This window comes from Bos mutus, chromosome 16 (assembly GCF_027580195.1).
Source record: "Bos mutus isolate GX-2022 chromosome 16, NWIPB_WYAK_1.1, whole genome shotgun sequence".
NCBI lineage: Eukaryota > Metazoa > Chordata > Mammalia > Artiodactyla > Bovidae > Bos > Bos mutus.
In genome coordinates, this window is record NC_091632.1 from 47,095,707 (window position 1) to 47,111,279 (window position 15,573).

The 15,573-nt window shown below is 40.7% G+C and overlaps 1 long non-coding RNA gene across 2 annotated transcripts; it reads left to right on the forward strand.

Moving 5' to 3' along the window:
* The first annotated feature begins 85 nt into the window (after window positions 1-85).
* LOC138991197 (uncharacterized) lies at window positions 86-14,999 on the forward strand. 2 transcript variants are annotated; one of them, XR_011467154.1, is made up of 4 exons: window positions 86-235; window positions 8,030-8,223; window positions 13,697-13,839; window positions 13,926-14,999. It is a non-coding gene; the product is annotated as an uncharacterized lncRNA (long non-coding RNA). The 2 variants fall into 2 exon arrangements; XR_011467153.1 differs by having other exon boundaries at window positions 13,697-14,999.
* Window positions 15,000-15,573: the final 574 nt, after the last annotated feature.

The window sequence follows — 15,573 nt, forward strand, 5'->3', positions numbered from 1 at the left end:
GTGCGTAAGGCGAATCCCCGAGACCGCCCCCACGGCGCGGAGACGGCCGGATCACGTGAGGACTCCGTGGCGGCCCAACCCCGGCGGAAGGCTACGGCGCCTCTTGCTGCTCGGAGGGCGTTCCAAAGATTAGAGCTCGCGCTGCAGGGCAAAGATTTTGTTTGAGATCTCTCCAAAAACTCTTCGAGAGACCTCAATTACAGGTTGTTATGCTTCAGAGAAGTGAGCACTCTTGGTAGGTGTTGGATAGTTGTGTGACTTGGTTCAAACAACAGTTTGACAGTTTAATTAAAATTAAGCTATGCGTAAAATTTAACCTTGATATTTGGCAATATGTTGGTATTTTCTAGAAAGGTGCAAACACAACACTCAGTACTCATAACACCAATACTTGTGTGTTGTTAAAGATATAGAGATAAATACATTATGATATATTGATATTATGGAATATTTGAAAGCTGTTAAATTCTGAGTAATATCTAAAGATAAGGGAAGTGCTTAAGCCATAATATGCTTATGCCGTAAATATGTTATAAAAACACACATATTAAAAAAACACATATATGCATATTTTGGAGAAGGCAATGGCACCCCACTCCAGTACTCTTGCCTGGAAAATCCCATGGACCGCGGAGCCTGGGCTCCGCGGTCCATGGGGTCGCTAGGAGTCGGACACGACTGAGCGACTTCACTTTCACTTTTCACTTTCATGCATTGGAGAAGGAAATGGCAACCCACTCCAGTGTTCTTGCCTGGAGAATCCCAGGGACGGGGGAGCCTGGTGGGCTACCGTCTATGGGGTCGCACAGAGTCCGACCCGACTGAAGCGACTTAGCATAGCATTAGCATATGCATATTTATAGGAAAAAACTTTAAAATATATTTTGAACTATTTGTAAAGGCGAACACATTAATAGTGTTTAAAGCCATCAGATTTTTAAAAAAATGTTAAGTTCACCTTTCTATAATACCCAGATTTTACAGTCAGAAAAATGGTTTGGTTTTTTTTGTTTTAAAATTTTTGGCTGCACCCACGGGCGTGTGGGACCTTGATTTTCCCACCAGGGATTGAACCCTTTACCCCTACGTTGGAAGGCATAGTCTTAACCTCTGAACCACAGCAGAAGTCCCAGGAAGAGTTTTAATGTGTAATGAAAAAAATTCATGACTCATAAAGTTGTTATGAGAAACGAATGATAAGTGTGTGCATACATATGTACAGTGTATATATTGGCACCCCACTCCAGTACTCTTGCCTAGAAAATCCCATGGACGGATGGGGGGCTGCCCCTGGGGGGCTGCCATCTACTGGGTCTCACAGAGTGGGACATGACTGAAGCGACTTCACTTTCACTTTTCACTTTCATGCATTGGAGAAGGAAATGGCAACCCACTCCAGTGTGCTTGCCTGGAGAATCCCAGGGATGGGGGAGCCTGGTGGGCTGCCGTCTATGGGGTCGCACAGAGTCGGACACGACTGAAGCGACTTAACAGCCTGGCAGCAGTGTGCATGCATGTGTAACTATATAGCATTGTGTGTCAGATTTAAAAAGATTGCATTTTTTTAGCCTTTAAATAAAGCTCAAACAGGTTAGCTGTCTTCTACACCATTATGATTATGAAATTGTCACTGTAGAAGTGTTGGAACAAATAAAATAATAAAGAGAGGTAAATCACAGGCATTCAGCCCCCACACCATTGATATCAATGATCTTTTGAAACGGAAGCACTTGGCTGGCATAGCCAGGGAAAGGCCTGCTGGCCGCCCTCAAGCAGACAGGAAGCATTACTTTGGTGAATTTTCCAGAATACTCTAGAATGTTGTCTGGAGTATGTTAGAACAGAAGTGTCTTTCATTAGCAACATGCAACAGCTCCAGCAATCAGATGAACTTACCTTAACCAAGGTCACAAGACTAGCATGTGCAACCAGAATAGTTATTAATTTCCAAGAGCTGTAATTTGTGTACCTGAATACTCAGGATGGAAAGCCAGTGCATTTTCTATGTAGACAAACTTACTTAGGAAACCAAAGACATTATCAGAAGGTTGCTTGATGAGCACAAATTCAGAACAAGCTGAGTTGTGTGTATAGACTGTTCTTGATTCATCTATCTCCATGACAGGACAATTTCATCCCAAACATAGAAATACTCAGTTTCCAATAGTTGGAGCTTTATATATTGATCTCCAGTACAGTAGGGACATCTTGCTGCTCTGTTGATTTGGGCGTCTTCTCTCCTGACAGCATTTGGATGGACACTGGCCCTCAGGTGCCTCTGTATGCTCTTTTCTCTGTTTCCATGGCTACCCAAACCTTTTAGCAATATTCTTCAATAAAATCAAGTCACAATGAAGTCAGGCAAGTTTGCATTTTAAAGGTGACTTTGCCTACTTCTGCTCGTATCCATTGTATATAATCTTAAAGTTTAACTTTCAGGAAGCGGTCTTATCATCCCTATTTCAAATATCTTGGGAAAAATCTGACTGCCATCACTAGGTATTGGTGCAATGTCCAAAGCCAAATAGTACTCTTTAAAAAGTTTTATTTTGTTTTGGATTATTTGCAAATCTCCCCTAACACCCTTTTGGTGTAGATAAATTTGTCATTGGTAACAAAAATGTTTTCATGACAGTTTGAATGAAAACATGCGTTTAATTTCCTGTTGTGCTTTTTAAACATTAAGATAACATTAGCAAATTGCCAGTTGATATATGAAATAAGGACAGTCTAGTTTTTTTACTGAAAACAAATTGATTCTCCAAACAATATGACCTGCTTTGTTTGTGATTGTCGAGCCTTATTAGCTAGTGGTTTCATTGAGTTTCTACCCTTCTCATTGAAATTGAATCTGTAAACCTGTAGATACTGAAAATTTATTAGGTATGCGATGAAAAAGAACCAATGAAGGTTTCATGCTTCATTAGTAATGGTGTTTCTTAAATGTTTGTGTGCACCTGACAATTTTAGTTTCCTTTCACCAGTAGTCCAGCATATCATATTTAGTAAATTGTGAAATAGTATGAGCCTGATGTAATGAAAACCATAATTCCCAAATACTGAATGAAATTGTAAGCTCATTTTATAAACCTCAACAGATATTGTAATTTTGCCAATAAAGAAAATGTATTGCCAGTGCTTTGAAAAATTACTTCTGTGAACTTCTAAGAAGTTATATACTAAATATATTGTATGTTATATAAAAATATTCCATTATGTATAAAATAATGGAATATTACTTTAAAGATTTTCATTATTTGTCAGACTATTATTAATTTGCTTAGCAGACCCTTTTTTAAAATAATGGAATAAAAGGTGCTTTTTGGATAAAAGCATTGTTCATTCATTGCAAGTTGTGCGTCAAAGAAATTTGAATAATTGGGATTTACTGTCCACCCCCGGAATTTTCTTAGCTGAGAAGAGAAACTAAGTTCTTGGAGCAGTGGATTTAAGTCAAGAGGGTATAATGTCATTAATGAACTGAGAGTATCATGGAGAAGAAAGGGGAAGAGGAAGGAGATGGAGGAAAGAGACTTACTGGTTTACAGTTTTGCCTCAGGTTGGAAGTTACTCACCGAAGTCAGGAAGTGAGTAATGTTATAGTGCAAGGATCCAGAGGCCAAAAGGAAAGGGAGAGATCTAGGGAATGCAAAGTAGAAATGATTGCAAAGAAGCTAGGCAGGTGGTAATTGAAAATATAGAAAAGGTGATTTCTAAATGTTTTAGGCCAGAAAGAGAAACTTGAAATGTTGCTGATAAACATAAATACAGTACTCAGTTATTATGTCTAAAATTGTAACTTTGGTTGCTACCTGTAGCATTTCTGAAAGTATAAGTCACTTTTAACTTTTTTGTTGCCCAACAGATTGTATGTAAAATGTGTAAAAGAAGCCACGAATTCAAATCATTTATTGCCACATAGTAATGAAAATAAGATTGATAATAAATTTCTCTTTTTTAATTGACATATATATATATACATATGCATCTGTGTTCTCAGATTCTTTTCCATTGTAAGATATAGTTCCATTACAAGATATAGTTCCTTTATCTATTTTATATAAAGTAGTATGTATCTGTTAATCCCAAACTCCAAATTTATCCCTCCACCACCCCTTCCACTGTGGTAATAATGTTTGTTTTGTCTTAAGTCTGTTTCTGCTTTGAAAATGAGTTAATTTGCATCTTTTTTTTAGATTCCACATATAAGTGATATCATATGATATTTCTCTTTCTCTGACTTATTTCTCTTGGTATGATAATCTCTAATTCCATCCACAGTTCCTGCAAATGGCATTGTTTCATGATAGTACATTTCTTTGTTAGCACTAGAACTAGATATTTTGAATAACCTTTAGGCTTCTATGGCGGAGAAGGCAATGGCACCCCACTCCAGTACTCTTGCCCAGAAAATCCCATGGGCAGAGGAGCTTGGTAGGCTGCAGTCCATGGGGTCGCTAAGAGTCGGACATGACTGAGTGACTTCATTTTCACTTTTCACTTTCACTTTGACTTTTCACTTTCTTGCATTGGAGAAGGAAATGGCAGCCCACTCCAGTATTCTTGCCTGGAGAATCCCAGGGACCGAGAAGCCTGGTGGGCTGCCATCTGTGGGGTCGCACAGAGTCGGACACAACTGAAGCGACTTAGCAGCAGTAGCAGCAGGCTTCTGTGAAAGAAGAGAATTTCATGTGGTTCAAAATTTCATCCCCAGTTCAGATTCTGTTTCTTTGTATTCTCCATTCTTATTTCTGCTGGGGTTAATTAAACAGTTATTTCAGAAATAGTTCTTTGTGTTGCTAAGAGTATCAGTGAGTTAATTGCTTCAAATGGGAATTAATAGCACAATACTCGAACCATTGTTAACTTTATAAAGAAAAGAGAAATAGTGATTCAAAGAGAATGAGAAAAAGCTTCTCAAAGTTTTCAATAGCCTGGGTAAATTGCAATGAAATGAAATTCTTCATTTCAATGTTCATTATTACCTACATGAGAGTTTTAATTGGAAAGTCTTAATCATTATAGTATTAATACAATTTATTGTTGTTCGATCACTTAAGTCTTGTCTGACTATTTGCAACCTCATGGATGTCAGGCTCCTCTGTCCTCCACTATCTCCTGGAGTTTGCTCAAATTCATGTTCGTTTAGTCAGTGATGCTATCTAACCATCCCACCACTTACTTGTTAGGCTACATATTATCAGGCTACCTGCCCAGTCTTGGAAAATGCTAGGATGATAAGTCATCTCAGTTTGCATGAGACTGTCATGGTGTTAGTACTGAAGGTCCCGTGATCCAGGAAACAGTCCAGGGCAGGATGGGGCAGTTAGTTACCCTATGCTGGCTGCAATGAAGCAGGGACATAGATCTTAGTTCTAAAGTTCTTCCACATTAAGGTCTCCTTCTGATCTCTATGATGTGCTGAGAAGATGCCCTTTCTGGAGACCACTAACTCACCTGCCAAGACATAAGAGACACGGGTTTGATCCCTGGGTCTGGAAGATCCCCTGGAGGGGGGCATGGCAACCCACTCTAGTATTCTTGCCTGGAGAATCCCGTGGACAGAGGAGCCTGGCGGGCTACAGCCCACTGGGTCTCAAAAAGTCGGACATGACTTAAGCGACTTAACGTGTATGCACGCAAGAGGAAGGGAGCCTTGTCTGATAAACAGAGAAGGTTCTTTTAACCTTGAGGAGTTAGCCAGGTTGCAGAAAACCAAGAAGTTTGGCCTGAGGAGCCCCTGGCAGCAACTGAACACATCAGTGCTGTGTTTCTCATTTGGCTGTTGGTGCTGCATTAACTACTGCATATAACCCTGGTATAGCTGCAAATTATTACATGCTGGGACTTCCCTGGCAGTCCAGTGGTTAAGACTTCATCTTCCAATGCAGGGGGTATAGGTTTAATCCTTAGTCAGGATCCCACATGCCTCGTGACCAAAAAGCAAAACATATAATACAAGTAATATTGTGACAAATTCAATAAAAACTAAAAAAAATTATCACATGCTTAATGGGGGCCAGCACTATTCTGAATCTTTTTAATATAGTTCTGTTCAGTCACTCAGTCATGTCCAACTCTTTGCAACCCCATGGACTGCAGCATGCCAGGCTTCCTTGTCCATCATCAACTCCTGAGGCTTACTCAAACTCATGTCCATTAAGTCGATAATGCCATCCAATCATCTCATCCTCTGTCGTCCCCTTCTCCTGCCTTCAGTCTTTCCCAGCATCAGGGTCTTTTCCATTGAGTCAGTTCTTTGCATAAGGTGGCCAAAGTATTGGAGTTTTAGCTTCAGCATCAGTCCCTCCAATGAATATTCAGGACTGATTTCCTTTAGAATCGACTGGTTGGATCTCCTTGCAGTCCAAGGGACTCTCAAAAGTCTTCTCCAACACCACCATTCAAAAGCATCAATTCTTCGGCATAGCTTTTTTTATAGTCCAACTCTCATATCCGTACATGACTATTGGAAAAAACATAGCTTTGATTGGACAGACCTTTGTTGGCAAAGTGATGTCTCTGCTTTTTAATATGCTGTCTAGGTTGGTTGTAACTTTTCTTCCAGGGAGCAAGTGTCTTTTAATTTCATGGCTGCAGTCACCATCTACGTGATTTTGGAGCCCCCCAAAATAGTCTGTCACTGTTTCCATTGTTTGCCCATCTATTTGCCATGAAGTGATGGGACCGGATGCCATGATCTTAGTTTTCTGAATGTTGAGTTTTAAGCCAACTTTTTCACTCTCCTCTTTTACTTTCATTAAGAGGCTCTTTAGTTCTCCTTCACTTTCTGCCGTAAGTGGGGTGTCATCTGCATGTCTGAGGTTATTGATGTTTCTTCTGGCAATCTTGATTCCAGCTTGTGCTTCATTCAGTCCAGCATTTCTCATGATGTACTCTGCATATAAGTTAAATAAGCAGGGTGACAATATACAGCCTTGATGTACTCCTTTTCCTATTTGGAACCAGTCTGTTGTATGTCCAGTTCTAACTGTTGCTTCTTGACCTGCATACAGATTTCCCAGGAGGCAGGTCAGGTGGTCTGGTATTCCCATCTCTTGAAGAATTTTCCACAGTTTGTTGAGATCCACACTTTGACATAGTCAATAAAGCATAAGTAGATGTTTTTCTGGAACTCTTTTGCTTTTTCAATGATCCAATGGATTTTGGCAATTTGATCTCTGGTTTCTCTGCCTTTTCTAAATCCAGCTTGAATATCTGGAAGTTCATCTTCACACACTGTTGAAGCCTGGAGAATTCTGAGGATTACTTTGCCAGTGCGTGAGATGAGTGCAATTATGTGGTAGTTTACACATATCATTTTACGTGGCAGATTGCAATGCAGTTGATAAAACTGTGCTCAAAAGGATCTGGGGCTTACTTTGAGCTCACAGTGCTGATTGGTGCTAGAGTTGGTATTTGAACTTAGGTCTAGCTTCAAGCAAGGCTGATGTCATCATTCTCCCAGCTTGTCTGGAAGGCTCTTTGCATACTTTCTGTGACCCTCACTCAAGGAGTGTATCTCTTCATCACTTGCTGTCTAACCTGGAGGGACAGTGATGATGCTATTGACTAGATTAGGCTCTTTTCTTACCAGTAGAGCATTATGCTACATGACCATTACTAGTGAAATCGCCCTCAACTCAACAACAGGATGTGATTTAAAGTGATTATTTAAAAAGCACAGAAAGAATAAGCATGAACAAATATTCATTGTTAAAAGGTCAACACCAAAAGCAAGAAATACTGTTGCTTAAAATCATTAAGTAATACATCAACAGTAATTTGGTCTGATACAAATAAAAACACTGAAGTAACCAGCTTATTGATTTAGAGAGTGAAATCCACAGTCATTCTCCTTAAAATTCAAATTGAATCAACAATTCAGCAATGAATTAATTATCCAGCTTTACCAGTGTTATGAAACGAGGAGGTAATGAGAAAGTATTTATGCTTATTTGGTACCATGCAAATATAAGTTCTAGTTATTTGCTGGACATTTTGACTGTTTTTTTTTTTTTTTGGCCAGGCTACATAACATGCAGGATCTTAGTTCCCTGACCAGGGAGTGAACCTGTGCCCCTGCGGTGGAAGTGCACCGGGAGTACAGTAGAAGTGGACCACCAGGAAAGCTTCTTGACCTTTATCTAAGATCAAAATATTAAAGAAAATTTGGGCTCAAGATTATCATTATCATTTTTTGTTCACTCAGATTTGCATAAGGTAAGTTTTTTCCAGGTACAGTGGAGGAAAAAAACAAGGAGCAACAACTTGTTGCCTGTTCTCTAACAATGTGACTTCTGAGCTGGCCAGCCAGCCCTTGGTAATAGTTGAGGGTTTAAGGACTTATTAAGATGAAGTGGATTGTTAACAAATCATAGCTAATTATTGCCACCTTGTATTAGAAGACAGTTTCCCTAAATCAGCCTAGAGGGAATTTTGCTTTAAAGAATTTACATCAATCTTGCAAGTAAGTGTTCCATAGAATTTCATGAGGTCAATGAAATGACCTCATGTCATGGGCAGAATTCACCTTTTTGAAGTGATAGCAGAAAATAAATGGAATGGGAATTTTTAATACATTACTCAAATGGCATATTTGCCATTTGTCTATTTGTAAATGTCATGATGTGTATCATGAATCTGTATCATTTACTTTGATTTTAATATGTAACATTTAATATATGTTATACTTTCTTTTTCCTTCAACAAATATTTATTAAGAACTTACCAGGTGGCACAGTGGTACAGAATCCGCTTGCCAATGTAGGAGATTCAGGTTTGATCACTGAGTTGGGAAGATCCTCTGGAGAAGGAAATGGGAACCCACTCCAGTATTCTTGCCTGGGAAATCCCATGGACAGAGGAGCCTGACGGGCTACAGTCCATGGGGTCAAAAAGAGTTGGACACGACTGAGCATGCATGATGTTCTAGGCACTGTGCCAGCCACAAAGGAGATAAAAATGAATAAAGCAGTCTAAACTCCTGTTCTCAGGGAGAGTATAATCAAGTGGGGCGAGGTTAAAAAAATTACAAGTAGTTATAATTAATGGTTATAAATGGTCTGATGAGGGAATTAAAAGGTAGCATGTGAACTGAAAGAATGGGCACCTAAACCAGATTTGCAGAGAGGGCTGGTCAGGGAAGGTGAATCCTAACAGACGGAGGAGCCTGGTCGGCTGCAGACCATGGGGTCGCTAAGAGTCTGACACGACTGAGCGACTTCACTTTCACTTTTCACTTTCATGCATTGGAAATGGCAACCCAGTCCAGTGTTCTTCTTTTTTTTTTTCCCCAGTGTTCTTGCCTGGAGAATCCTAGGGACAGAGGAGCCTGGTGGGCTGCTGTCTATGGGGTCACACAGAGTCAGACACGACTGAAGCGACTTAGCAGCAGCAGCAGCAGCAACATTGTATAGGAATTAGCGACATATGTGGATGTATGTTAAGAATGAGTGTGTGTCTGTGATGGGGGAGGTATGGCAATATTTAGTAGAACAGTGTTTAGGGAAAGAGAGGCAGTTGGCTTGTATATAGAGAAGGGTGAAGAATGGTCCAGGCAGAGGAAACATCATGTGGAAACACACCCCTAAACCAAAGGGAACATGGCATGTTTGAGGACTCCTTGAGGACGTAAGGAGAAAGAGGAGAGATTGGAGTAAAAAGCAAAACTGCAGAGGTGATCAGAGACTATACTGCCAAGAACCTTATAAACTGAGTCAGATTCTACCCCAGGGGCAAGAGGAGCCTTTGGATGAATTTATACTGGGATATTATCTAGTCTAGGTGAAATTCATGAATTTTCGTGGCATTATACATTGAATACAGTATAATGTATATTATTCCTTACTCATTTTTTTCTTTCAACAAGTATTAATTGAGCAGGTACTATGCACCAGGCACTGTGCTAGCTGCTGGTTAGTAGTTAGTATAAATGGTTAGTATTTGAAATGGAGAGAACAGGTTGGCTGAGCATAGGAGCAACTGTTTTAGGAGGCTAGAATGATAATCAAAGGAGTAGTCAGGGCTTGGGGTGGGGAGGTGGGTTTGAATCCTACAGTGTGGATGGAGAGAAATAGAGAAATAGAGTCAGTCTCCTCAGATTATTTTTATTTCCAAAGAAACTTCATCATTATCATCTTAAGAAATTGGAGAGTTTTTCCTGCAGTGGTGTGATTTCAGAAAGTGAGGCTTCTAAAACCCTTTTGTAACCATCAGATTTAGACTTTGTTATCAAACTATTTATAGAATCCTCCTTGAGTGCTGTTTGTGCCTTCATTATATGTAAAGTTGTTATCAGTCTAAGAACTAAGTGTCCTATGTCTCTCAGTGAGAGGGTCCCCAACAGTGGAGGACCCTGATATATGCTGCCCAAATTAATGACTTATTTTTCCGGTTCCTGAGAGATGGCTGGCTGGCAGTGGCCTGCAGATATGAGTCCTCTTTGGGCATTGCCTCATCTGAAGAGAGCTGCTTTGCCCAAGGCTGCTCCTCCTTCCTCTTGTCCCATTGGTGTGATGGTGTAAAGGTCTGGCCTTTCAACCTCCTCTGTGGGCTATTTGAAGGGCCATCTCTGTTCCAGAGCTCCACAAAGGGCTAGCTAATTCTCAGTCTAATTCTGCTTTCTTCTCCCCCTTTCACTGGTGTTGATCCCAAGAGCAGTCTAGTTAAAGTTCTGCATGCTAGTTTTTGTTTCTTCTCTAGGGAACTTAACTTGCAATACCACCATCTACCTAGCTTGCTCAAACTAGTAATCTGGAAAATCCCCAGATTCTTCTCTTTCACACTTTATCCTTCATACCCTCCATATCCAATGAAGCATCAAGTTTTTTCTCCATTCCAGTTGCTGCCATCATAATAATCTAAGCCCTCACCATCCGTCATCTAAGTAGAGTATTTTGGCCACTGCTAATTTGTCTTCCTATCTTTGATAAAAATTGCTTATTTTTAAGAAAATAATTTATTATGTTTAATCCCTTTCATTGATCACAACCTTGTCATGGCGAAGGAGCTTGCGTAACTCAATAAAGCTATGTGCAGGGCTACCCAAAACGGACGGACCATAGAGGAGAGTTCTGATAAGATATGGTCCGCTGAAGTTCATGGCAACCCACTCCAGTATTCTTGCCATGAGAACCCCATGAACAGTATGAAAGGGCAGAAAGATCATGACACTGGAAGATGAACCCCCCCAGGTCAGAAGGTGTCCAATATGCTACTGGGAAGAGTGGAGAGCAATTACTAATAGCTCCAGAAAGCTGGGTCAAAGTGAAAGGTATATTTGACATAAAATATAGTTCATATGCTTCTCAGGTGGTGCCAGCAGTAAAGAACACACATGTCAGTGCAGGAGACATAAGAGACATGGATTCAATCCCTGGGTAGGGAAGATCCCCTGGAGAAGGTCATGGAAACCCACTCCAGTATTCTTGCCTGGAGAATCCCATGGACAGAGGAGGCTGGCAAGCTACAGTCCATAGGGTCACAAAGAGTCGGATATGGCTGAAGTGACTTAGCACGCGTGCACATACTGCATATATTTAAAGTGTAAAAGTTGATAAAATTTGACTTACACCTGTAAAACTATTACCACAATCAAGGTAACACACTCATCACTGAAATTACTAAAGCTGCACGTGCAGACTAATTGGAAATTATTACACACACACATGCATATATAGTTGTTCAGTTGCTAAGTCTTGTCTCACTCTTTGTGACCCCACAGACTGTAGCCCACCTGACAGCCTCCTCTGTCCATGGGATTTCTTAGGCAAGAATACTTGAGTGGGTTGTCATTTCCTTCTCCAGGGGAATCTTCCTGGACCAGGGATAGAATCTGAGTCTCCTGCATTGGCAGGAAGATTCTTTACCACTAAGCCACCAGGGAAGCCTATCAGTTCAGTCCAGTTCAGTTGCTCAGTCGTGTCCAACTCTTTGCAACCCCATGAACTGCAGCACGCCAGGCCTCCCTGTCCATCACCAACTCCTAGAGTCCACCCAAACCCATGTCCATCGAGTTGGTGATGGCATCCAACCATCTCATTCTCTGTTGTCCCCTTCTCCTCCTGCCCTCAATCTTTCCCAGCATCACGGTCTTTTCCAGTGAGTCAGCTCTTTGCATCAGGTGGCCAAAGTATTAGAGTTTCAGCTTCAACATCAGTCCTTCCAATGAACACCCAGGACTGATCTCCTTTAGGATGGACTGGTTGGACCTCATTGCAGTCAAAGGGACTCTCAAGAGTCTTCTCCAATACCACAGTTCAAAAGCATCAATTTTTTAGCACTCAGCTTTCTTTATACTTCAACTCTCACATCCATACATGACTACTGGAAAGACCATAGCCTTGACTAGACGGACCTTTGTTGGCAAAGTAATGTCTCTGCTTTTTAATATGCTGTCTAGGTTGGTCATAACTTTCCTTCCAAGGAGTAAGCGTCTTTTGATTTCATTGCTGCAATCACCATCCACAGTGATTTTGGAGCCCAGAAAAATAAAGTCTGACACTGTTTCCACTGTTTACCCATCTATCTGCCATGAAGTGACAGGATCGGATGCCATGATCTTAGTTTTCTGAATGTTGAGCTTTAAGCCAACTTTTTCACTCTCCTTTCACTTTCATCAAGAGGCTCTTTAGTTCCTCTTCACTTTTTGCCATAAGGGTGGTGTCATCTGTATATCTGAGGTTATTGATATTTCTTCCAGCAATCTTGACTCCAGCTTGTGCTTCCTCCAGCCCAGCGTTTCTCATGATGTACTCTGCATATAAGTTAAATAAACAGGGTGACAATCTACAGCCTGACGTACTCCTTTTCCTATTTGGAACCAGTCTGTTGTTCCATGTCCAGTTCTAACTGTTGCTTCCTGTCCTGCATACAGGTTTCTCAAGAGGCAGGTCAGGTGGTCTGTTATTCCCATCTATTTCAGAATTTTCCACAGTTTATTGTGATCCACACAGTCAAAGGCTTTGGCATAGTCAATAAGGCAGAAATAGATGTTTTTCTGAAACTCTCTTGCTTTTTCGATCATCCATCGGATGTTGGCAATTTGCCTATATATATATATATATATATATACACGCGCACACACACAGTGAAGGTGAAGTCGCTCAGTCGTGTCCAACTCTTTGCGACTCCACGGACTATAGCCTACCAGGCTCTTCCGTCCATGGGGTTTTGCAGGCAAGAGTACTGGAGTGAGTTGCCATTTCCTTCTCCAGAGGATCTTCCTGACCCAGGGATTGAAACCAGGTCTCCGGCATTGTAGGCAGACGCTTTACTGTCTGAGCCACCAGTCCATTCTGAAGGAGATCAGCCCTGGGATTTCTTTGGAAGGAATGATGCTAAAGCTGAAACTCCAATACTTTGGCCACCTCATGCGAAGAGTTGACTCATTGGAAAAGACTCTGATGCTGGGAGGGATTGGGGGCAGGAGGAGAAGGGGACGACAGAGGATGAGATGGCTGGATGGCATCACTAACTCGATGGACGTGAGTCTGAGTGAACTCCGGTAGTTGGTGATGGATAGGGAGGCCTGGCGTGCTGGATTCATGGGATCGCAGAGTCAGACACGACTGAGCGACTGATCTGATCTCATCTGATCTGATAAAATGAAACAGAAATTCTCTCCACCCTCCCTTGGTGTTGTCTTTTAAAATTTGAATCTCAACAAGTCTCTTCTTGTCTTAAATTCCTTTAGGTGCTTCAGTTGCCTTTGTTCAAAGATAAACATCTTTACCTGAAGGCTTGATGTGGTCCCCACCTGCCTGTCCAGCTGTCTCTGGCAGAGCTCTCTACAGCAGGGGACCGTAGCTTCTGGGATCTAAGGCCTGATGATCTGAGGTAGAGCTGATGTAATAATAATAGAAATAAAGTACATAATAAATGTAATGCACTTGAATCATCCTGAAACCATCCCCCTTCCTCAGGCCTGTGGAAGAATTGTCTTCCATGAAACCGGTCCCTGCTGCCAAAAAGCTTGGGGACCTTCTCCAGGACTGGATCTTACAGCAAGTTATGTGATACTTTGCCCCTCTTGGCTTAGGGCCTTTGCCCTGCATTTTCCTTCTCCTATTGCTCTTTTCTCTGTTTTACCCCTGCTTTTGTGTATTCTTAAATATGAATGAAAATTTTAGATAGCTGTTAATTAATAATTATTGAGTGGTTACTTTTTGTCAGTTTCTGTGCTTTACATACACTGTATCTCTTAACCTTCACAAAATCTGTAGCTGGTGTTACTGTCATTATTTTGCAAATAAGGAAGTGTAATTCTCCCTAGATCCTGCAGCTGGGAAGTGAAGTTCCTGAGTTTAGAAGGATTTGGCTACTTCCTGTATCCTTAGACCAAAATAAGTTCCTGGTTACCCACTCCTGAATAACATCCTGTAGTTCTCCCTTATAACCCTCATTGCATTTAATGTTAAATACCTCCTTTTCCAGTTAAACTAGAAACTGTATGAAGACAGAGACCCTGTGTATCTGCATCTATGCCAGGACCTGGTATATAGTAAATGCTTATTACATACTTCTGGAGTGGATAACATTGAATGGATAATTATCTCCATTGAACAATATACAGTAGTTTAGGGTCTATAGCTTCAATTCTAGAGTCAGAAAGAAGAAAAATTCAAATACAAACTCTGTCAGTATATAATTGTGAGATGGTATTTAACCTCTTTAAGCCTCAACTTCTTCACCTGTAACCTAGAGATGATAATACTTTTCTCCCCTAGAGAATTGCTCTGAGGAATGAATAAGATGATATCAAAAGGCTCCCAGCATAGGATGTGACACATCCTTCTGTCTTATCAACTTGAATATTCAAGGTTAAGTATCAAGTCTTGTAATCATTCTGTATTCTCTACTGTGCCTGCCACATATACAGTCTATAGTAGATAACCAATTAGTAGTTATGTTGAATATCAGGAGGTATTTCTGTGAGGCCATGGTTTATGATTTCAGTCTATTTACTTTACCAGTCGAGGGGTAAAAATAAAGCAGTTTTCTTATCATTGTTTTTTGGCTGAGTAGGATTGTTGGTGACTGCTTGGGGTGGAATGGGGTGAGGTCACACAGATCAGAATTCAGTCAGCATCTGTCTAGGTCAGACAATGCAAGTTGCAAGATAGAAGAGACTAGACCTTATCTGTACAAGAGGGCTGAGATCAAAGGTTCTTTAGGAAAATTCAATGAAGTCATACATATATATATATATATATATATATATATATATATATATATAAAAGACACTAGACCAGTAGATCTTGGGTATGGTTAGAACTCAGAGAGTTGCTGATTTCCACAGTCTTGACTTATTCATTCATTCATCAAATATATGTGTATGTGTGTGTGTGTGTGTGTATAAAACATTTGTAGGGACTCTGTGGTCCAGTGGCTAAGACTCCAGCCTCCCAATGCAGGGCACCTGGGACCTGGGTTTGATTCCTGATCAGGGAACTAGATACCACATGCCACAAGTAAGACCCAGCATAGCCAAATAAATAAATATTAAAAACATTTATATAAAGTAACTGTATATAGAGTGATGTTCTAGGTATTCTGGGCAGTGATTCTCAC